This window comes from Lepidochelys kempii, chromosome 8, assembly GCF_965140285.1.
Source record: "Lepidochelys kempii isolate rLepKem1 chromosome 8, rLepKem1.hap1, whole genome shotgun sequence".
Classification (NCBI taxonomy): Eukaryota; Metazoa; Chordata; order Testudines; family Cheloniidae; genus Lepidochelys; species Lepidochelys kempii.
The window spans coordinates 49,854,838-49,880,164 of NC_136387.1; the positions used below are offsets into that span (position 1 = coordinate 49,854,838).

The 25,327-nt window shown below is 46.4% G+C and overlaps 1 protein-coding gene across 5 annotated transcripts in view; it reads right to left on the bottom strand.

The window, feature by feature from the left end:
• Window positions 1-25,327, bottom strand: part of TNR (tenascin R) — a 291,672-nt gene that overhangs the window by 125,432 nt on the left and 140,913 nt on the right. For all 5 annotated transcript variants that reach the window (XM_073356467.2, XM_073356466.2, XM_073356465.2 and 2 more), the window contains exon 2: window positions 14,694-14,796. The gene's annotated coding sequence lies outside the window, so the exon portion shown is untranslated. The remainder of the gene's footprint in view (window positions 1-14,693; window positions 14,797-25,327) is intronic.

Genomic DNA, 25,327 nt, shown 5'->3' on the forward strand with positions numbered 1-25,327 from the left:
GCCCTGCCTCCCCTTCCCCCAGCTCTGCAGTCACTGTTCAGTGAGTCCATCTGATCACTTCTGCGCCCGGCAGTGCCATGTTGAACAGAATGGCCAATGCCAAGAACTTCACTGCGGCCAATGCAAGCCCATCCATTTCATTAGTGGAGAATTGTAAAGCAGCATCCCTTGGGGGAACGGCGCCTCAAGGAACAGAAATCAAGTGACGCTCAGCACCCCCGAGGATGGTGCATTAAACTGATTGAGTTTAAACCTGCTGCTTGTCTAGCACCAGCTGATTTCTAAGCATGGGCCAACTTCCCCTACATAATGAAACAATTCAAGGAGCCTTCGCAATCCTCCTGGGGGCTGTGGAAAGCTGCCTTTTGCTTATCTGCCTTATCAGTATCAGTGTGACAGATAGAGCTCATCTTTCAGCTGTCGAGACTCCTTTTCATTCCTTAACACAACCCTCCTCCGCTAACCCCCCTCCCCTTCCTCTGCGATGGCTGGCGTTTTGTATTCCTGAGGCCCCTCCAGCCAGCTGAATGCCTTCCTTCACATGACAGGGAGGAGGGTGGCCCTGCCAGAAATTGCTCCTGAACTATTCATCAGGCTTCCGCAGGCAGGAGGAATGAATGAATGACTGAGCGGCTGCTTGGCCTTAATCTTGCTAAGCGGCTCCAAACGAGGGTTGTCAAACCAGACAGCGGAACAGCTTTGGCTAAGTGTGTGTTCTCATTCCCTGCATGCACAGGGACGAGCGTGTGGTTTCTGGTTGCAAATGAGGCCAGCCAGAATGCTTCAGGATTTCCCATGCCACACTGTTGCGGCAGTGGGAGCCCTCAAGTATTTTTAGCACAGGCTTTCCTGGCCAGATCCAGGCTCCTTGTCCAGCCCAAGAAAACTGACCTGAAGGCAGAGATTTCAGCCTCTTGAACACCGTGTTGTAATTTACATCACCTTCTTCTTCTTTCCGCCATTTAATAGCACTGTGTCATCCCTGGCAGCAGTAAGCTAGAGGACGAGCCATTTTCTTTAACCCTTTGCTGCTAATGACCCCCCCCCCCCCCCGGGTTTCTGCAGCGACTGAATCCCGGACCTATGGATCTGAACTCATGAGCCCCTACAACTGCAGCTGAACGACCAAGGCTTGGATCCACAATGGGACTTACGTGCTGCAATGCTGAGTGTCATGGCGCTGAACGTTTAGACGCCTAGAAAATCACAGGAACACTGCAATCCATGAAGCCTGACTTAGGTGCCTCGGCTCCCTATACAACAAATGGGAGAGAGAGGTTTCTCCCCACCTATGGGCTGCCTTTTGTGGTTTGCATTCTGAGCGATACTGATGAGAGGGACATGTGCTGAGTCCTCCACTCTAGGTGCCTAAGTCTGGACTGCAGGGAGGCACCGAGCTCTGCTTAGAGATCCATGAACAGGAACTCCCTACCTGCGGTCAGGGGACGTCGCTGCCTAAGCCACTTTTGGAGGGAATGAGTTAGGTGCCTGCCTCGCTCCACACAAACCAGGCAGAGGAGGAAGAGCCCACCTTATAGCTTGGCTCATATTACTTAGAGCACTCACCAAGGATGTGGGAGACCCAGGCTCAATTCCACCCTCTCCCCCAAAGGGAGAGAAACAATGTGAACAGGGGTGCTTTCCCACGTTCCTGACCTGTGGCTTATTCTGATGTAGTGCACCCTCAACCTCGCCTGTTGAATGGATACATAGTGAAGGACATGGTACATGTTGCAATGCTGAGTTACTCCAGCGGGGGGAGGGGGAGGGTTGGTGCGGGCATGCATGCACTCACACACACACGTACGTGTGTGTGTGTGTGTAAAGTTTGGCTCTTGTGGGGGCTAGAGGTGGAACACGGCTGCTGTCTGACAGTATATGACAACAGATTAGGAGGTAGAGCGACGCATACCTCAGGGGCACTTGACGTTGGCAGACTGCAATTACCCCAACTGGAATTTGGCCAGGACATCAAGATTTGAGCCCTGTCTCTTGCCAAAAATAACCATGGTGTCATTGAGGTCACCTCTAGCAGCGCCATGACACTATGTCAGGGTACCGGGTCAATATTGTCTCAGAAAGAAGAGTGCAACATACCCCTACCTGTAGCCGGGTTTGCCTTGTAAGTAGGTACTCCCCGGTGCACGTATGAAATGTGACGCAGGTACAGCCTGAGGGTCAATGGCTGCAGGCCGAGCTACCGGAAGACTTGGCTCGGGTCTTGGCTGCTACATCATTTTGTCCATTTCTTTTTCAACAGAAGAATGAGCAATTTAACTTGACTTAATGATGCCCTGTGGTGCTGATAGTGGTGGCAAATCGTAAAGGGAATATTGTGATATGGAAAGGATGTTTCTGCATGGTCTACTGGGCAGAATGAAGACCCAGGCCCCTCCCAATATGGTGTACATGATGTATTCCGTGATTACTATATTCTGGTGAAAGCACATGGCTATGTTCACTCTGGTAGTAGGCAGAATTCTATCTGGCTGACTGAGCTGCTGGAGTGTTTTATACTGAGCTAAGATTCGAACCAGCATCTCATACACTCTCACTGAGTGAGTATGGGGGGGTGTAAAAACAGCTCCTTTTCTAGGTCAGCTGGGTGATGCCTGGGTCTGAGGCAAGGCTCCTCATGAATTAACCATCTGGCCCGGATGCAAGGCTGTACAGATGCTCCAGTGTTTAAATCAGAAGACCAGGAGCAAGAACTCCAGTGCTTGAGGCTTGGTGGGTATCTATCTAATTGCACAGCAGAAGTGATGCATTATATTTCTGCATACTGCTCCTTCAAATAGGAGGAGGAGTCCTGCTTGTCTGCTGTGATGTGCTCCATTCTGGAAAGCACTTTTGGATTCTGTGACCGGGTCAGACTCACTGTTATTTGCCTCATGCAGACACTACATTTGTTCTTTCTTGGTGTGCTGCTGTCCTTCATGTAGAATCAATGACCTTCTATCTGAAAGCCCAAGCCTCCTATTTGTGTGTAGAAAAGCATGACACAAGCATGACATGGATGACAGTCAATGACATTGTTACAGCATTTAGACCTGCAGGGCACAGAACTGGGTGGGTAAGTGGTCTCAGAACAGTGGAAACTCTTTATATTAGGCATAGGGGAGTGAGTTGATTGTGTTGAACACTGCCTCATAACAGCAAAGAATGTGGTGTTCATGCAACACCGAGAAAAGCAGAGCATGCAGCTCAGCAGTAATGAGCAGAGTGATTTGAAGGCTTTAAATTGGAGAGATTGTGAGCAGATACTTTGTGTGTCTTTTTGGTTGGCTGGAGAACTTGATATCAAGTCATTTTGGGGTTTTCTCCCCAGCCCTGACAGTCTGAGGCACTGTAGTTTTACATGGGTCAAAGAGGTCTAACTCAGGCTGTGCAAATGGGAAAAACGGTGCAGGCTGCATGAAAACAGCAATGCTGTTTTCCTGCCCCACTGATTAATGCCCCGGACTGAGAAGTGTGCAGCAGCTGTACAGACCATAAGCATAGGCAACATGGGGAGACTGGGCAGCCAGAAGGGGGCCTGGCCCAAGGAAAGAGCCCTTCACTGCCTCTTCCCCTACCTTATAATCCCTCCAGAGGCTCCAGGCACAACTGGAGGGTGGGTGTGCTTGTCTGCCTTAAGGTGACCCCCCTTTTCAAAATGCAAAGGTGGGATGCATACAGAAACCCTGCCCCCTGCTCCTCCTCTTCCCCCTGAGACTCCCACCCCCTAGCTAGGCGAAAAGCTGGCCAGTGATAAGAGCCACCCAGGGAGCCTGCAGTTGCTGTGGGGCAGACTCTCCACCTCCCCAGACTCTTAGTCTGCAGAAGAGAAGAGCGAGGGGGGATTTGATAGCAGCCTTCAACTACCTGGGCGGGGGAGGTTCCAAAGAGGATGGAGCTCGGCTGTTCTCAGTGGTGGCAGATGACAGAACAAGAAGCAATGGTCTGAAGTTGCAGTGGGGGAGGTCTAGGCTGGATATTAGGAAACACTATGTCACTAGGAGGGTGGTGAAGCACTGCAATGGGTTACCTAGGGAGGTTGTAGAATCTCCATCCTTAGGTGTTTTTAAGGCCCAGCATGACAAAGCCCGGGCTGGGATGATTTAGTTGGGGTTGGATTAGATGACCTCCTGAGGTCTCTTCCAACCCTGATATGCTGGGGGTGCCCAGAGCAGTCCCGGTCCATGTCCCTGCCCAGGACAGGTGGAGGGTTCAGGTCTCCTGGGCGGTGCTTACCACTGCCTCGCTTCAGCTTCTGAGCTGGGGCGGGGCCTCGTGCTATAACATAGAGCTAAGGCCCCTGTTGCTGGGAAGAGGCTGACACCACCCCGAGCCTTGGAGATGTGCTACAGGGAATCCAGGACAGCATTCGTCCCAGAGTCGTTCAGACTGGGACCAGGACTTGAAATGTACATTTTGGTACTGTCCGGCCCAATTAGGGACAGATGGTAACCCTAGTCTGCTCCCAGCTACTAGAAGTGAGCTGGTAGATACCCTCATTCCAGCAGCTGATGAAACAGATGCGGAGCAAGGCAGGAAGTGATGACGGATGGATGTAATGTGGCTCACAAGGCGTTACTAACGGCGGGCAACTGTGGACTAGGTGGAAGCACATACAGAGAGCTACAACCCTTACATGGATGGCAAAGCACTGGTACTGAGGGGAGGCCATGTGGATTCGTGGCTAGCACAGCAGACTAGGATTCAAGAGGCCTGGCTCAGGCTTGCTGAGTGACTGTAGTTAAGCCACTTCTTTTCTCTGTGCCTCAGTTTCCCCATGTGTAAAATAGGGACCGTGATAGTGAGCTCCTTTGTAAAGCGCTTTAACTCCTACTGCTGAAATGGGCTATCAAAGAGCCCAGTATTATATTTATTATTGTAATCAAAACCCAGAGTTTGTCAAGCACCATAGTCACCTGGCAACCTCACAATCCCATGTCCTGCTGGTTAACTTATTTCCACCCTCCCCCCTCCCCCCCCCCGAGCAACTGGTCATTGTTTAGTTTCACTCTCGGCTCGGCACCTCCCTCTGTGAGCATCCATGGGCTTGTTTCACTTCATTCTGGCCCACTCCTCACAACTGGCCAGTAGTGAGCAATTGCCTGGGCCCTGCTCTTGCTGCCTGTTGCTGTGGTGGTTTAACAGGAAATCCGCCAGCCACAGGCTCTGGCGCTTGGCCCCGAGCTGCCCCTGGCTGAAACGCTTTTAAAGAGGATACTTATGGGCACAATGTGTTCATCTTTGTAGCTGCTTTTTTCTCCTGCTGGGCTGGTCCACTCACTTGGCATGGCCGTGCTCCCTGTCGCAAGGTATTTGCTGGGAAAGGCCCTCTTTCTAGGCCTCACCCAAGACCCACTGCAGTCAATGGGAGCCTGTCCTATGATTTCAGGGGGCACTGGCAATCAGAAGATGCCTGGCTGATTTTCCGCAATCAGAAGACGCCTGGCTCCTTTTTCAGGCTTCTGTGTGCATCCCAGTTGCAAGCTAATGTGGCCATCACAAACTCTAGCCAAGTTTAGCGCCAGGTTCATGGCTAGTCCTAATATCTATAATGGAGCAATTGGAAGACCCCCAGATCCAAACATCCCTGCCAGGATCAATATTATCACCTCGTTAAATTAAATCATGCCTCTTTAAGCTCTGCCCTGCCTTCCATTTTGATTAGTGCCCACAAATGTGGCTATTAATTTTTAGGGCCTAATCCTGCACCATTGAATCTGATGGGCATTTTTTTATTGCCTTCAGTGGGAGCAGGACCATGCACTTAAGCGTGCTAGTCACTATAGTGTCTGTGTTTAAATTGCTTCTGAACTTGGGCAGGGTTTTTTCTCACATGTTTTTGGGAGAGTTGTTGCAAAACATTTTTTCGCTTTACATCAAAGTTTTAGGCAGCAACTGGCCAGCAAATGAACTTCCAGTTGCTTTTTCCTTTGGTATGCTGGGTTATTTTGACTTCACTTTTTTTTTTTGTTTCAAAACTGATTAAAAAATAATCAAGCCCCTTCTGTTACTGCAAATGAACATTTGATGATAAAGTATGTTCCTAGGTTATCTTGGAGGAAAGTGCAATATCCTGTATTCTTCTCTTTCCAGTTTTTCTCCATTTCATTGATTTTTGTTAGCGCTTATCTTCCATTCTTTATTTCACAGTTGCCTGAGCATTAAAGGACATTTCTTCTTCTCCTCAGGCATGTGTAGACAGCACCTTAAACCTCTGCACATTAAAATATTAACTTCCAGCAGGCAGACAGAAATGCTCAAATGAGTATTCATATCATATGCTACCATCTACCCCAGAATGCAGCCAGCCGCTGCTAGTTACTTCCCCCTCTCTGGATCAGTTATACAACTATAAGGCTTGATCTTGCAATCCTTACTCAGACAAGTAGTCCTTAGTCATGGAAGTAATCCCACTGACTAAGAGTTGCAGAATTGCACTGTAGGGCCTGATCCACCATCTCCTGTAGTCATTGAGTCTTTCCAGTGCCATCAGTGCCAAATGAAGCTGATCTGTAGGGGGTTTGCTGGTGGGTATTTGTCAAGGCCATAAGAACTATTATTGCCAAAACGACCTGCAGGAAGCTCGCTCTTCTGCCTGGGGAACAATGGAGTAGGGAAAGGTGTGCTTAAGGGCAGCAAGTAATAAAGCTGTGTCAGAACTGCTCCCCCTACCTGTCCCATTACCTGGGTTCAGACGTTTAAAGAGGCCCAGCGGGTGCTCAGCACCTCTGAAAACCAGACTGCTTATTTAGGAGCCTAAATATGAAGCCAGCAGCTTAACTTGAAAGGCCCCCACATATGCCGATGTTGGCCAGTGTGTCTAGCAGCAATGGAGAGTCATGTGGGCTTGTAGGAGAGCTGTGCTGGAGGCAGTTTCAGTTCCTCTGCTGTCTTGCAGAGGCAGGAAAAATAATCCTTGGAGGAGACCCTCCAAACTATACATACAAGGGAGGGGAGAGCTCCCAGCACATCAGGGAAGGGAAAGAGGAGCCTTGCTCTGCCTCAGGCATTGATGCTGATGCAGTTGTCCTAAAATAGTCATGCACGGAGCCCTTTTATCTTAGTAAAACTCACGTGGCATGAGCCAGCGCTTAGAGAATAAATAAACCCTTCCATACAAGCTATGGAATAATAATACACACACTTTACAGGCTGGATTAGTGACTGTGCTAAGCCGAGGGCCAGGGGAGAATAGCAAGACTTTCCTTCCTATGCTGGAACCCACAAATACCTTCTTCAGGGCTAATATTTATTCCCTCAGTGTAATATCGATCCTGGGTGTTCTAGGGTGTCACTTCAAACCATGGTACCTAGGAACAAAGCAATTCATTTCTCTATCTTGGGTGTATTTGATGTTCAAATGAAACCAGTGCTCAGATACTATGATGGTGTAGTCAGGACCCATACAGAGGAGAGCAGAGCCCTTTCTGGGGGTTATTTTTTGCCCACTTGAGAATCATTCTGATGACAGCAGGACTTTGGTACCCTGAGTTTATGCTGTAACTCACGTCTCCATTTGAAGGTTGTCATTCTTCTGCTGCCCCTCCTAATTTCCCTTCCTGTATCAACCCATGATTACATTATTTTTTTTTCCTTGGTCTGGAAGGGGGAAACAGATGGTCTTTTCCCAGATCCCTATCAGAGATACTACTACCTTGGAAAAACGTGGCCCATCAATGTTGCTTCATCTGCGACTTCCCAAAACCTTGGTTATACCTACCCAGAGGAAGCTTCCCAATGCACGATCCTTGTGGCAATCCCCATGCTGTGGATTGGGTGTACCTGGACTTCTACAAGTACTACTGTGAAGGTTAATTTTGGTATGATATTTCCAACTGAGATAGAGTAACATATTCTTCCTCCAAAGAGGTGAACTACTAAAGCCATTATCTGAATCATTACCATCACTGTAATACTTGTATTCCCATTAATTCCTTGACATTTACACACATTTCTATCCTGTTCAGTCACTGATCAACTTTTGGAATGTTAAATTGCGATCCTGTCACCAAACATCATCGCGACTTCCGTGAGAAGGATCTGTGTCCCATCATCACTGACTAGTTACAGCCATCCACCTCTTCACTGCAGTCATCCGCAATCTCCTGCCATCCTTTCCCATCACGTTTTGCATTTCCACTGTCCATCTTCATTATCATCACTGTTATCACCACAACCCTCATATTCACCCTTCCCACTCCAGTCCTTAGCAAAGCCCTCCCAGCGCCTTATCCCTGCTGGGCTCCAGGCTCCGAAGGGCAGCATACCCTTAGTGCATAAAGCACTACAAAGCCACCTGGGTCATTTAATGTGTCCCTGTCAGCAGTCACGTCTGTTACAGACTTCCTCTGCCGGTACACCTCTGAACAGCACTACAATGATCTGGACTTCTGTTGTGTTTGTTTCCAGTTATACAGTCCCCCCCCACCCCGCCCCATCTTTATCTTCATTAGCCTCATGGTCACCTCCACCACCACTTATCATGAAGCATGAGGAACATAATCCTCACTTGCATCACTGTCCTCATTTCTTCCATAACAACAATAATCTTTTCTACTACTGCAGTCATTACCTCATTATACTTCCATTCCCTTTTCGCATCATCTCCATTAGAACCCCATTACTTTGAACAACTCCATTCCAATCTATTATCTTCCTTATCTTCTTTATTATCATTATCTGCACCGCCTTCTTTATAACCATTACCTCCTCAATTACCATTCCATTACCTTTATTACAACCCCTGTTACAGTCATAATTATGCCCTTTACAGTTTTGATATCTGCATCTCCGCCCATCCAATTCCATATCTCTATCACCTCTGTTAGCAGCAGCACGGCATTACAACTCAGTTATCTTCATTGTCCCCATTAGATAATTCACTTATCTTCACCATCACCACCTTTATTATAGTCATAATTATCTCCATCCTGATTTTCTTACTTTTTCCATTATTTTTCCATTACAGATTTATTGTCTTTCATTATCACGTCCTTCATCAGTCAACCTCTCTTTCACTACAGTGTCACAGGCCACATTATTAGCTGATGGCAAGTGGCACTGAAGTCAATGGAGATCTGCCGATTTACACTAGCTGAAGATCTGGCCTGGTATCTTCATCACCATTATCTCTGTGATAGAGATCATCCCCTCCACTTCACTGCCACTATCTTCACCAACGCCCCTCTATTACAATTCCAAAATCTCTGCCTCTATTACAGTCATAATTATCTCCATTACACTTCCATTATCCCCAGATTTATCTCCAGTGCAGATTTTATGATCATCATGACCTGCTCCTCCACAGTCGTCAGCATCTCTATTGCTGTTCCATCCAGTCCCTTCAGCCGCTCCTCTAGCACAGTGAGAAGCACAGCATCTCCTCTGCTAAAATACTATTATCTTAATTGTCATTTCTACTGCAGCCAGCACCTCCATTACAGCCCCATTCTTTTCATTATCGCCTTGATTACAGTTAGAAGTGCTTCCATTACAGTGCTACTATTTTGATTCATTTGTCTATTACAGTCTGCAGGAGCCCACCCATACATCATAATTCTATTGTCTCCAACAATGGCTCAATTAGAGTTTAATCACACACCCTTTGCAGCCGCTCCTTGCTGATGGTGCTGCCGTAACCATCTGCCTTATCACCACCACAATTCCATGTACCCCCTTGGAACCATCTTTCCTACCTGGGGCATGCTTTTGAGCAGAACACCTTGCGCTACAGCTGGTAACAGGCCGGCTTTCCACAGCGCGCAGCATAGATCCAGGGTGTAAATGGAAGACGTTGAAAGGCACAGTGCTGACATGATGTGTGGAGGGGAAAACTTGTGCAGCAAATTCTGGGCAGTTCTCCTCATTGTATCAGCCCTCATATAGGAAAGGATGGCAGCTGAGGCAGAAGGTGTGGCCTGCGCTACTTGCATTGACTGGTGAACCACCTCTAGCTCACGCCCCATTGGCTCCCTGGGCAGATAAGTAGACCTGAAGTCTGTGCAGGCCCCCTTTGATGCCACAGAGAAAAAGCCTGATCCAAAGCCTACTGCAGACAGTGGGAGTCTCGCATTGAGTACAGTAGGCCTCAAAAGACACAGCCCTGTGGTATGCTGCCTGTAGCTCTCCCACCAAGACTGTGCACAGAGAGCGTGCCCTAGAGAGCAGCTTCTCCCTGGTTCCACCCATTCCCAGTGGAGCCCCAAACACATTTTGTCTGTGTTGAGGGGCTGTATGCAGAGAGGGTGGAGACCCTACACTGCCTTATCTGCCCTTCCCCAATGCTAATCTTCCCCCAGTTTCCAAGAAAACGTCTTGTGGGGGCTAGAGGTGGAACACGGCTGCTGTCTGACAGTATATGACAACAGATTAGGAGAGCTTCTACCTTCCATGCGATGCACCTGGTCTTTGTTTTTGGAATTTCAGTTCTAATAAGTTCAGCTGCTTAGAACCGAGCTGCTGCTCTCCTTGGAATCATAGAAATGTTGGGCTGGAAGGGACTTCGAGAGACCATCTACTCCACCCCTGCCCTGAGCCAGCACCAAGTATACTTAGACCGTCCCTGACAGAGATTTCGTCTCACCTGTTCTGAAAAACCTCCAATGGCACGGATGTCCCAACCTCCCTTGGGAACCTGTTCCAGTGCTTAACATTCCTTAGCATTAGAGTTTTTCTTTGCTGCAGACCAAGCCAGTTGCTTCTTGTCATACTCATGGTGGACAAGAAGAACAATTGATCACCTCCCTTTTTATAACACTTTAGATAGTTGAAGACTTATCAAATTCCCCCTTCAAGACATGTTAGTTAAATGTTTTAGGATTTCAAATCAAGTTTGATTCTGGTTTTGTGTGAAAGTCAGGCTTAGTCATAGTCTAATCTCATAGTCTCATCCAATGTGATTCACTGAATACCCGGTTCCTTTCCAGCCCAACCAATTGCTAATAAAGGCTTGCCTATATCTTATGTTTCCTCATCCTGTTAGCTGGACTGTTTCAGTGTTAGCTGTACAGAACTAGTTTATGGTTGAAAGATATCATTTGGCCACATACACACAAAACGTATGACTATGCTCCCAATAACAAGCTCTTGCAAAGAAGAAACATGTCAGAATGAGGATAAGTAAGATGAGAAGAGGTGAGACCTAGTGATGGACAAAACTAGGACGTAGGAGGACTGCGTTTGATTCCCAGCTGTACCATGCCCATGGGACTGATTACTAGCTGGACCAGGATTCATTTCACAGCAAGCTGGACTGATTGTTAGCCAAAGCTATAGGAGACCGACACGGAGTACAGACAATGTGCAAACAATTCATTGACAGGATGGTCGGGAATTTCAAAGGAGCCTAAAGTAGCTAAATGCCCCGCCATAATCTCTAGCCTGGCATAGGAATGGCAGACACTATGGCAGTAAACTGGATTAAATCCACACATTTTGTAAATGCTGAGTATTTCAACATCCTGCATTGACATCATTACATCCACAGTGTCCTGCTTCCATTGTGAAGCTATGCTCTCTATGTCCAGTGTCGTCAACATAGCAGGGCATTTTGCTAAAAAGCATGTCACAGTTCTCACTCCCAAAACCAGGCATGTGAATTTGCTATGACCAGTGTTACTATCCTGCTTATAGATAATTGCCATTCACCTCAGCTGGTTCACACACCGCTTTGCTATGCTGACATTTGAACCTCCCCGGTGGACAGCCACACTCCACTGAGCTGATGATAGATACTGGTTCAGCTGTGTCATTTCGGTGGGAATCTTTGTACCTGCCCTGTTTTCAGAGTGGGCATCTTACAGAACCGAAACTGTCCTTGGTGACATACTGGAAGAAAATCAGCCCTTTGCCAGGGTTGTCTTATTTCACTGGTGACACATGAACTTGCAAAGTTCCATCACGGGAAAATGGACCATTTCACTGCTTTTAACATGAGAGTTGCTAATGCACATGCACAGAATGTTGCTATCTGCTTAACCCCTGACTCCGCTGTGACAGACAGTAGTGACTCAGGCATACTTGCCTGTGCAAATACATTTGTGCATGAAGTCAATCCCAGCAGGTCAATCCCTTCCCACCAACAGAAGAAACTCAGATGCTTGCCTCTGTCTGTCTGGGAAGCTGGGTCCTAGGAGCTACAAACACATGAGCCGGATTTGGGAAAAAAGAGAATAATGCAATCCAGCGCAGCAATGTGTGTAAGGAAAATAAACAGATCCGCACTGTAATTTCAGTGGCCAGAACTCCAGTGGGGTTCTTTAGGGAGCGTTCGTAAACCCAGTTTTGTTTAAAGCAAACAAAAAGAAAGCGCAGTTAAATCTAGCTATCTGTTTCATGGTATTATTTTCTTTGTCATAGAGTAGCACCCAAGGGCCCCAACTGAAATCAGAGTCCTGCTATGGCAAGTTCTGTACACACAGAGGCACAGTCCCTGCACCAAAGATCTGACAAGCTAGCCACAGGAAGTGCTATGATCCCCATTTCACAGATGGGGAACTGAAGCACAAGGCATGGGCTTGCCCAAGAGCGTCACACTGTGGAAGAGCTGGGAATCAAACCCAGACCTCCTACGTCCTAGTCTAATGTCATCAACAAACATGGAGAAAGGCTTGTCTACTGTACATGTGATCAGAGAGGAAACTCTGGCCTCCTCTTCACCTTCCACATGTACTTCAGAGTGAAGGCGTGGGGGCTCTTGCTTTTGATGGCATGGGCCAATAGTGGCACTAAGGAGGGGGGCCTTCAGGTGTATGTGTGGCACCTTTTCACATGGGGCTGGAGAGTGAACCTGCCCTCCACTTACCCAGTAGTAGTGCCCGTCCCGCAGGGCTGAGCCTGGCTCCCTGCTCTGGGTGTTGTGACATGGCACATGGCTTTGTGTGGTGCTGTGACCCCATGCATCATGTCGAAACGCCACTCATTCATATTTGGCCTGGCCGCCCCTCGGCCATGACGAGCCAAACAGGAATGGTGCTGCAACCCCATGTGCCAGATTGCAATGCCCGGGATGGGGAGCTGGGGCCTGCCCCATGGGACAGGAGATGCTGCTGCAGCCACCATGAATGACGCATTGCTCCCCTGCTTGCAAAACCTGGCTCTGCCACTGGTCTGGGCTCTGGTGATTTCTTACCACTTATTTATTATTTGTATAACAGTAGCACCTAGAAGTGCCAACCAGACTGAGGGCCCATTATGCTAGGGGCTGTACTTATAGATAATAAAACAGAGTCCCTGCTCCAAGGACCTTACAATCTCAGGTAGATGAAACCAACAAATAAGGGAAGGAACGGAGTAGGAGCAATACATGGGTTTTTGCACAGACTAGCCGTGTGTACAGTATGCAGGCACAGCTTGGTTTTTTTAATGGCGCTAGACAAGCAGATCAGCAATAGTAAGCGCATTTACCATCTGCTTCGCCATCAGCAGCTTGGCAGCATTTTCCCCAACAGAATGAAGTTGTGTGATGTCATTGTAGCATCAGAACATGGAGTATGCCCATATAGAACAGAGATTATGTAACAAAATACCTATGACCTCTATGGCTGCTTTATGATGCTGATGTTGTGTTTGCTGTATTGATTCCTTCACATTAGAAACTCTTCTGGCTAATTTGTACCTGTGCTTATTAGTTTGACAGCTGCCCAAAAACCTTAACAGATTTATTACTGCAGCTGGTGCAAGTCTGGCCGTGATTATGACCTTTTTCATTCGCTGTTCATTAAAGCTGTTTTTTTGAAAGACGCTAATACATTTTCATGAAAAATGTCAAAATAATTGGCTCACAAATGTAAAAAAGGATTATTTTTATAGATTTTTCAAGGAATGTTTTTTACCCAGACTGTCCAACGAGAAGCCTTTAGACCACGTGTCTTTCCAAAAACCCAGAGGGCCAGATACTCCGGTGGTGTGCCTTGGAATGGAAGTCACTGGAGCTGTAGCAATTTACACCAACTAAGGAGCTCTTCCACTGACTTCAATGGAGTGGTGGCGTTTTACACCTGTTGGGTGCCGGGCCCAGACACTTTATTCTTTCATAAACATGAGGAAAGATTCTTTGGAAAGCAGACAGAAGGGGGGAAATGCTGAGAGGAATAAAATATCAGCATAAATAACTCATTCTTAGAAGACTTTTGCACTGTCTGGAGCTTTATGCTCTGTATGAAGGAAAAACAAGAATATCTGGAAATCTTTGGAAAGAAAAAGAAACATGAGTTTTCCTTTGACATCAGAAAGAGTTATGGCAGATGCTAAAGGGATGTAGAGATGGTTTATTATGGGCTTTGAAACACGAAGTTTTTGGTTAGGTTAGTAAATAATTCAAAAAATGATTTGTGCTGGCCCATCTGAGCTCAGGTATTGCGGGAATACAGAACAAACCCCTGGCATCTCTGAGCACAGTAATACACTTTTATTACCAGCCACATAATCACTAGCTTCCTGAAATACATTATTAAAAACAAGGTTAGTACTAGCTGCTACAGACCCCATCAGTCCAGAGCCCCAGCTTGTGAGGCATCCAATAAATAAAGTACCATTTGGGGCCATTTCATTACGGCTGTGGTAGGCAGGCATGAAGCTGAGTTCTGCTCGGACTATCTGCAGAACACCCATTGCAAAGCACTAAGGGACAATGAACCCCACCCAGAAGTTGGAGATTTGGGTGGGAGGGGAAAGCACAAAGTAAGAAGGTGCAGTACCTGCTGGAGTAGGTGGTTTGGTTTTTCCTTCCTCAGCACCCTCTCCTGGATCCAGTTCTCAAATGGAAGCAGCCCGTTTATCAAGGTAAAATGCTGTAACCACCTGTAGAGAGAAAGGTACGAGGGTGTTACCTTTTCACCTTGCGGCAGAGGCTTGCACTTGTGCAGATGTCCAGCTTTCAGTGACATGCACATTTCAAGCCTGTTCCCCACTTGTAGCAGGTGAATGGCACATCTTGGCTTGTCTCCCTCCCTGCCTGCCCTGTTAACTCTTTAAGCTCCCATCCATCTGGTGGAGGTCAGTGCATTGTCCTCGGCAGTGATGTACCATCACATGACATTTCATCGTCAAACAGGAGGCTGTAAAAGTCTTCAGTTTGGAGGGTAGTAATCAGGTACCAGCTATTACAGGACTCCAGTGGGGATAACAGTATCAAAATAGTGTTTTGATTTTTCATTGTGTTAGTCAACACCCCTTGGTCTTAAAATAAGACTAGTACAGTGGCTCTCAATGTTTCCAGACAACTGTACCCCTTTCAGGAGTCTGATTTGTCTTGCGTACCCCTAAGTTTCACCTCACTTAAAAACTACTTGCTTACAAAATCAGACATAAAAATACAAAAGTGTCACAGGATAGTATTACTGAAAATTTGCTGACTTTCTCATTTTTACCATACAATTATAAAATAAATCAATTGGAATATAAATACCATACTTAAATTTCAGTGTATAGCATATAGAGCAGTATAAACAAGTCATTGTCTGTATGAAATTTTAGTTTGTACTGACTTCACTAGTGCTTTTTATGTAGCCTGTTGTAAAACGAGGCAAATATCTATATGAGTCAATGTATCCCCCAGGGTTATGTGTATCCCTAGTTGAGAACCACTGCCCTAGGGAAGGGCTGGAAGGCCAGAAGGAATGGAATCTTCCCCCCCAACTTTCCGCTTTGCTGCATCATTGCCACTCAGCAAAGACAGAACCATCTCTTGCTCACAGAATATTCATGCTGCATCCCAGATAGTCTATGCTGCAGTGCATTGCCCCCAGCAAAAGTGAAATAATTCTGATTATTCTGATCGGGTTCCTATGGAGTCATGGAAATTAGAAACACCGTGTTACATTCTAATACTGTAATGTAATTACTTTGCAATTGGCCACCTACAGCTTTCAGAAACTTTAATGAATTAAGCTGTACAACACCCCTATGACGTACGTAAATACTGTTATCCTTATGTGGCAGGTGGGGAAACTGAGGCACAGAGTGAGCAGATGACTTCCTCAAGTTCACACAGTGATTTAGTGATAGAACCCAGATTTCCCGAGCCTTGCTTCCACCTTTAAAGAGATGCAAAGGGGTAGATTCTGGCCATAAATGGCCAATGGTGAATTCCCTGGTGGAAGTGTGTGCCCCACTGATGTAAAGCAGGCACAACCATCTCCTGGGTCAGCTGCTCCGCTGACCCCCTGCATAATGGGTGTACCTAGGGAAGACGACGACGACGACGTAGGTGTGTGGCAGAGGTCCACTCTGCTAAACTGGTTCTCTAGTGTTGTAGGGTCCCTCTGTGCCCTTATACTGGTGGTGTAGGTTAGAGCAAGCCATAACTTCCTTCCCTGTGCTGAGCAGAGCTCGGGTCAGGGGAGAACTGGGTCTAGAAGTGTGCTGTCACTGGTGTGAGATCCAGAAGAGAGGCCATCTCCCTGCTCTGTGGTGTGGTGCCTCTGCGTGGGTCTGGGAGTGGGTGAATGTTTGGAGCCAGATTCGGTTAGCTCAAGAAGTGTCCTGGTGAGATTACAGCTCACAGAGTGGGAGGAGGAGGGAAATCTCATCCAAGCATCTTATAATTTCACCACATTGCACCCTGAATCAGTAAAGAGGTGACTTCTGAGTTTGGATCTGACTCAAAAGCAGAGGGAATTGGTTTGAATCTGGAGATCTGAATTGATCTTCCCCACCAATGCGGAAGGATTTGGACCTAGACTCTGATGACAAGCCATCCCTAATATGACGCTCCGAAAGGCATGAGTTTAGACACCATCTCACAGTGAAATCCAATTTGCTACCCACTATCATCCACAAGTAGCTGCCACATTACTACTTTCCAAGGTCTAGATTATGACATTCCTTGTGTGGGTGTAGGGTGGAAGAACCTTTGAGGCAAGCCCCATGGATGCTCCCCAAAAAGGAGGATGAGGAGGGGTTGCCTCTAGGGGGGCTTGGCCAGCACCTGTACTCCCTAGAGTGCCCCTGAGTGGGCGCGGTTCCTCAGCACCCCCTGCTCAGAGCTGTGCTTTATTGACTCAGTCTTGCTGCATATATCTGCCTCTTAATGAATATTGGGCCTAGATTGTCATTGAGCACTGCCACTGACTTCAGTGGGACTACTCATGTGAGCAGCCACTTCCTAAGTGAGTAGCAGGATCACAGCCTTGCCCTTGGATTATTTCCCCCTGTATTTCCAGTATTAAGCTTCTATTTTACAGATGGAATCTTGCTGCATTATTTCCTCTTTATATTTCTAGCCCCATTCTATTATTTCTCTATCCTCACCCGTTTTTGCAACCCCTCCCAATATAGCATTAGCTGTACAGCACTTCAAACAGGCCCTGTTCACCGCCTTCCTGCCCTCTCATTAATGACAGTGTGAAATGAAATGGGGCCTGCCAGCCATCCCTGCAGTGGCACCCCGCAGGCCAGCCCTCACCGTCTGCTGCTTTGCTGTTCATCATTACCCTGAATCTGTGGTGGTCCAGCCAGTTTACAGTCCATGGGAGAGGGCTCATCTGCAGGCCCTAGGAATGAATTATTCAAGGAAGCTTGTGCAAGGCTTTACTGAGTTCTAAATACATTACACATCAGTCACATTTCCTTCATGCGCTCATTTGGCAATCCATTAAAAAGTTAATTAATTTTAATGTCTGGCTTTCTGTACTGATGCCTAGAATGGGCTTTAAAAATAAAACACATCCAAATCTGTCTGAAACAATCACACAGGGGGACTGATGGGAACTGGCTGTCTCGCAGAGGTGGTCTCCCTCCCTTGTATTATTCTCTATGTGGTTTCAGATAGAGGTCTTGTTCCTCTAGAACTGTTCTAGTGAACCGCTAAAATAGTTTTGGGCTCTGCTTCAGAGGTGGCTGCATTTCAGAACTGTGATGTAAACAGTGTTATAGGTGGGTCTGAGCTGTAAAATTTGGATTTATATTTTGAAACCATGCAAAGGGACTGATCCAAAAGGTAAAATATTCAAAAGTGCCTAAGTCCCATTTTCAAAATTGAGTTAGGAGCCTAAGTGTCTCATTGCAAGGCAATGGGACTTTGACTTCAAGGAGCCTCTTTAGAAGTTTAGGTTCCTAACCACAGTTGCCAACTTTCACATGGTAAATAAGCACCTCAATTTTCACAATAAGCCAAAAATCAAGCTAATCCCATTTCAAAACAAGGCCAAAACAAGCCAATCCCTAAGAATCCCAACACTCTATGTGACTAGATTCCCCCCGGCATGCAGTCTGGGACTGTGGTGGGCCTGCTGTGGGCCCGACTCTCTTCCCACTAAAAAAAAAAAGAAGCAACAATCTACAACAAGCAACAAGCCATAAACTAGCCAACAAGCAACTCACAAGTCAATTAAGCTAAAAACAAGCCCAATTTCTGTGGGTTTTTTTTGTGGGTTAGGCATGTCTGGTCCTAACTCACTTCAGGCATATTTGAAAATTTTACCCAAAGTGCTGTGGGAAGCCTCCCACAGTTTGAGATTTTTCCAGCCCGACTTCAGTCACTGATGAAGGCTGGAACATTCTGATCCAGATCTGGAATCTGAAACCACCGTCTGTACTCTTAGAGTTATAGATTCTTTAAGGCCAGAAGAGACCATTCTGGTCATCTAGTTTGTCCACTTTCTATACCACGGACTGTAAACTACCACCCAGTACATTGGTTATCCATTAATTCCTGCGTTGAACCTCTGGTGGAGTGAAGGACAAGTTTTCTAGAGTGACCTCCAAATGTGTCCATGCAATCACTCTGTGTGTGCAAAAATTCTCATGCTAGCCCACAGTTCAGGACAGCACTTAAAGTTAAGCACATGGTTAAGTTTCCCTGACTTCAATGCAACTTATGCTAGTGCTTAAAGTTAAGCATGTGCTTAAGTGCTGGCCTGAGTAGGGCTGCTTTCCTGATGTGGGGCTATCATGTGCCGAAATATCATTTGATTTGCTTTGGAGTCTTTCAAGTGCCTGTCCTCTGCTTTCAGCACGTTTACCACGTTTAAACTGACATTTAATTCTAAACACCATATAATAAACTCTTCCCCCAGCAGTGGAGTATTTATAGTTACCTACCACTCTAATCACAGTCATCACATTGGTCCCATTTCCTTACCCGTCATTCAGCCCTCTGCCCCAGATGCCTAGCAGGGCACTGCAGTACGGCCAAAAAAGCTAAGCAATCCAGGCCCTGCTGGACCAAGGAGGGAAGCAGATTCCAGGGGAGGACTCTTCTGGAGAACTTGTGAGAGCAGTCTCTTTCCAGTTCAGTCTGCAGCGGGTTCCATCTCACACGTCCCTGCTAGGCAGCATTGCACATGAAGGGAGCTGGTGTCCCAGACCAGCAGCTCCCATGTGTACGCACACATTTAATCTTGGAGTGTGTAAATTTGCGGACTCAAATTCTGGCCATGATCCTGAGAAGTGCTGAGTGCCTCCTGGTTGGTATGGAGCACCTGCAGTTCCCCCTGGAGTTCAAGGGTATTGAGGTGCTGAGCATGTCCCCGTAGCTCATGCTGAGGCCCTTTGAAAATCTGTCAGTGTAAAGTGCCTTGGGATCCTTTGGCATGGAAAGGTCTGGAGTCATATAGTCATACTGCTTGTTATAACAATCTCAGTCATACCTTGCGCTCTTCCCATCTGCTTGTTGTACCTGTGGTTGGATACTTAGCAAGCTCTTTGGGGGCAGGGACCATCTTTTCATTGTGGCCTCTATGAATTACCATAATACAAATAAATAATAGAGAATCAATATAAACGATCACGCTGTAAAAAGGGAGGATTTGGCTACATGCCCATCCTTCTCTGCAGACGACAGGGATCTAATCTGGATGTTTGGCAGCCTTTGAATAGATCTGGTCAGTGTCCCCTATGAGTGGGCAATTTCCATTCTACAGAGATGATTGCAGACTGTAAATAATTCATTACCTTCTGTCTGGGAGTTTAAATGGGCTCCATGAGCTCAGTAGAACAGCTCCATAATCTGCCTGCACTAACTTGTTGAAACTTGCTGGTCCGCCAGGTACATTCCGCTGCCTTTTCTGCAGCAGAACACCGCTGCTCGCTGCCTAGATCACTGCTCGGGGGACATTGTTAGAGCAGGACATTATTCTAGCCTTCTGTTTCTCTGTTGCCCAGTGGGGATAGCCCCTCAGTAAAAATCCTGCCAGCCCCATCATGAGCTCCTGACAAAAGGGGTTTCAGTAGAATGCAATGGAAACTTTGTTTTACACCCTCTGATTTGGACACATTAAAAGGCCTCTGGTGCATAATGGTTAAGCAAGAACAAAATGTGAAACGCTACATTGAAAAGGGCACACCTTGGAGAGCTCTTAAATGTAGCTTAATTACATTAGTTACACACTAATCGAGGGGGTAATTTAGCATCTTAAGACATATGCTTTGCTCACTAAAATGAGACATAACCCAAAAATGAACAAAGTCTGTGGACGTGCTGCTGTTTCCCTAGGACTGGGGAGGCTGCAGGCTCTGGATCTGGCTGACAATGAAAGATGCATTGTCTGGAGTGCTCTAAATATGCATAACTTCTTGTGTCCTGTACAGAGGGAGAGTGATAAGTGATACCTTTAAAAATCTGGGGTTAAACTCTTTAGAGCAGGGACTGTCTCTCGCTGTGGTTTGCCGGGCACCTAGCACAATGGGGCTCTGAGGTTGGTTGGGGTTTCTAGAGGCTGTTGTAATGCAATTCATAATCATTATGAGTTGCTGTATTGAAGTGAGTAGGATTACTGATGGGAGTGAAATAAAAGGGGCATGTTTGCAGGATCGGGGCTCTGGCATGCATCATTTCAGTAAAGTAAAATCAAGCATCTCGTAAGAAAAGAGGAATTTTTCAATCATTTTAAAAGATGGCAACAACCCATCCCAATATCTGGGTCCTCAGGATTGCCCCTTCGCCTCCTAGATAGGAACTAAGGCTTAGAGCCTCAAAGGTATTTAGGCACCTAACTCCCATGGATTCCAATGGGATTTAGGCACCTTCGAGGCTCTGGCCCTAAAGCCCTGTCCAAAATTTGGGCAGTGGATGATTTTTCCTTTCCATTCTGGACAGAAGGTTTCACATCACATTTTAGTTGAATTGCCTTTTTGCTGCTGTTCCATATCTGTCTGTCTAGTCTTTTACACTGTATGCTTTCTGGGGCAGGGACAGTCTTCTTCTCTGTTTGCAAAGCGCCTAGCACAGGGGGGGCCTTAATCCTTACTGGGGGCCATAAGGCACTACCAGAATACAAATCACCAATACTATAATGGAAAAGAAATTTTACTTGTCCTTGGGGAAGAATCCTTCCCCAAAGGCACCAAGGAAGCATTGGCAATTGGACAGAAATTGTTGGGGGAAAGATTTTTTTGCTGGGTGGCGGTTTCTGTGTATGAAAGAAGCAACAAATGCATCATGTGATCCCCATGACTGTTTGCTGCAGCTGATGAGTGGATTTCATATTTCATTCCTGAATGAGAATTTAGTCCCTTTTGGCATTTGACACCATAGTGCGTAAGCCCATCTCCCCCTTTTGGAATGGCCCCATCTTGATGGGCCTGAACCACAGAATTTGGATTCAGATTTGGATTTCTGACATCTCCATATTCTGGGAGGTTTGGATCTGGTGTCAGTCCCTTATAGAAATAGAGGTCAATTCAAAATTCAGATCTGGATCCGGAGATTAGGGGATGATTCAGATGAAGATGTTGGGTTCAGCCGTGTCTCTAATTTGCAATGGTAACTGGTTGCACATAATAAAGGCTAAATTTATGGGGGAAACCATTGGTATCCTCCATATTGTACATTTATTTATTTAAGCAAAAAATTAGCTCTGACTGACAGATGGTGTCCACCTTCACAGTCTATTTGCATGCAGCACATGTGAATGTTAATGACTTACCTGAATCTCCTTCCAGCTGGTGAACCCGCATGCAACTTAATCGAACTGCCAAACCTGCCCACAATTCCCCAACGAACAACCCAACCTGATCCTGGACACCAAACCTATTTGCAACTGTCCACCTGAAAATGAACTCTGGATAGCCCACCTGCCTCACCACTTCCCCTCCCCAGTCACTGAAAAAATTTGGCATTTGCAGTGGTAATTGTTGCTTCAAATTTATAACTAGGGCAGATGCAGGTATCTTACGACCAAGGGGAACTCCAAACAACTTTGTCCCAAGGTCAGCCTACGCTGCAATCAGGAGGTGTGACTGTAGCATGTGTAGACATACATTAGCTAGCTTTGATCTACAAAGCTAGCCTGAGTAACATGTAGCCGTGGCTGCATGGAAGGCTGCACACCCAGGATCCTGGGTACATACCCAAGCTGCTGCCGCCCATGCTGCTATGGCTTCACGGCTATTGTTACTTGAGCTAGCTTTGCTTTTGATAGATATGGGTGTGGGTATAGATAGTGGTATGTCTACATGTGTTGCAAACACACCTCCCAGTGGCAGAGACTGGTTTAAGGGACAGTTCCTCAGCTGATGTTCCTCGGCTTGAAATCAATGGAGCAATGCCAGTTTACACCTGAGAATCTGGCCCCATGTGACTGTAGAATTGAACCCACGCATGCCTCATCAACTCACCAATGTGCTGTAGCACCCTGAGACTACTGAGAAGAGGGAGAAGAGAGGCAACTGGGGTGACCAACAGTGCCTCCCTTTTAAATTACACTGGGCGGTTAGTCCTGCTCCTTGTGACTGAACCCAGATGGTATGAAAAGATTACCGCAGCCTCCAGGCCTATCAGTCTGGTGTCTTTCAGCGGTACTAACTTCACCATAAATAGTAATAAATAAATACAACGCTTCTGCATTAAATTCTGAGAAGCCCATTGAAAACTGTGTACACAGTGAAAACAAATACATGATTAAATAACGTCTCTAACAGTATTTCTATAAAAATCCCCCTCTCAAAATAATATGGTGTGAAAGGGGCATTCAAGTGCTGGTTAACCTCCATTCAGAAAGATAATTTTTATCACATCATTACAGTCAACTGATTAAAACTGAATTAATTCCTACAGAGCACCAATTCTAAACACTGCCTCGTCTTGTAAATTCAGCACCAAAAAAATAAATAAAAAATCTTGATTAATATGAAAGCGCACACAGAACCCTACATCACTATAAAATCCAGCACATGAGACCACATGACCAAGAACTCAAATGGATACAAACAATGAAACAGCTCTGGTTAGAGATCAGTAGATCTCAAAACCCTTTACAAAGGAGGTCAGTTTCATCATCCCCATTTTACAGATAAGAAAACTGACGTACAGGAAGTGACTTGTCCAAGGTCACCTAGCGGCAGCATCAGGAATAGACCCTCACATCTCGTAAATTCCACTAGGCCACGCTGGTTAGGGAAAGGGGATTTGGATAAATGAAAACAAACGTGAACCATCACACCACTCAAACAAAATGCCTCAGTCAGCATTTATTTTCCCTCTATTTACTTCCAACCCAAAGAACAGGTCCAGGATGTTCACCGAGATTGCCTGTGAGCATTGCAAGGCAGAAAGGGCTCTGGGACAGTGTGTTAGAGACGTCATCCTTGTGGATGTCAAACTGTCACAGGATGAGGAAGTTTGGGAGAGTCAGGCAGAGCATCTTCCAGGAGCCATCTCTTCGGTATGGCGTCCGTTCCCTGATGGGCTGACATTCACATGTTGCTTTGGGTGACTATTCAAGCTTAAAAGTCACTTGTGCTGGGTATTTGCATGAGCAAAGTGCAAGCGCTTGAATGCTCTCAGCATGCACGCCCAACACAGTCAGGTATCAAAATTGTATTTGAATTGAAATGGTGATTCTCTGAGCTCTAGCTATGAAAAGGAGTCTCACATCGTCTTCTCTCCCTTTCCCTTAAGTCTTCTTTTCTCTTCCTCCTCCTCATCCCATATTGATGACCTCACCTCCCTAGAGATCAGGAGATTCAAAGGAAGCATGCTTCACCACGCATTCCAGCAGGCTGGCTACCTCCGTTGCCATATTTGCTTATTCTTCCAGCTCTTTGCTCCCTAGATCACAACCTATCTGCTGCTCCTATTCAGTTAAAGGTCCAGTCATAATGCAGGATATCAAAATCAGCTGTGTGGCAACAGACCATAATGTTGTGAATGCATGGTTCTCAGTCAGAATTTATGACTTCGCTGCAGGATCGGGCAGGAAGAACAGCCGGCTGCCAGAGAGAAAGCCCTCTTTTGGAACACAACGGAGGCCCACAAAAATGATGGGAAAATAGGCTTCTTTGTGCATAGTCTTTCCCCCACCCTAAGTGAAACACTGTAAAAAAGAGGCCTGCCCACCGTGGCATTTAGCATGTACATTTGGGACTCCTGAAGTATTTGGTGGTAAAGGTTAGATGAGCCATTAGTTTGATGAACTATAAAATACTGAATCTGTTTCACCTGGCTGCACACAGAACATCTAAATCCATTTCGGAATCATGACTAGCAATTTATCCTCATCTTCCCCCATCTCAGAGCAGTTGACATCCCTCAAGGTTCTGTCCTTAGTTCCTTTTTGTCTCTGTGTGTACTCGCAGCTTACTCATCTACCTACCACCTCTCTGTGGATGATTGCCAGACCTGCCTTTCTCCCCCAACCTGTGTCATTGTACATCTCCAGCTTTTTCTCAGGCCTGGTTTGTACTACAGAATAACGTCAATGTAAGGCAGCTCATGTTGACCTAACTCTATACTACAGTGTTCCTCCCGCTGATTTAACTTGCCCGCTACAGTGACCTCATAACTCCTCCTACCCTGGGATGACACCTGGAGCCCCGCTTAAGTTGGTGCAAGTGCTCCTGGTGTGGATGTGCACCACCAACAGAAGCAGCATAGTGTGGACACAACAGAAGATTTAATTACTGCGGTGGCTGTAGGTCAACTTAATTTTGTAGCATAGACAAGCCCTTAGACATTTCCTGCAGATGTCCCACCACCATCACAAACTCAGTCTTTCTCAAACAGAGCTTCTCCTCTTACACCTAACCCTCCCCTTTCTTCTCCTGTCTCTGCCACCATTGTCAGCTCTACCACGCTACCAGGCTTTCAACTCCGGTGTTATTTCAATACCCGTCTTGAAATATCTTTCTGCTCCATGCCCGGGCCCTCACTGAATCCTGGCCATTCTTCCTCTGTGATATCAGCGAAATCTGCCCTTCCCATTTCTAAAGCTTGCAGTGTTAGTTGTGAAAAGATAGAGCTGTTAGGGGCACACAGCCTGTGTAAACAGGAAATACAGGCAGTCTTGTGTTCACTTCCACCATGGTGTCCTGAGTTTCTGTAAAGTCCACATTGTGTCAGAACAGGCTAGAATAAAGACCCAAAAGATCACACAGAATCCATGCAAAAGGG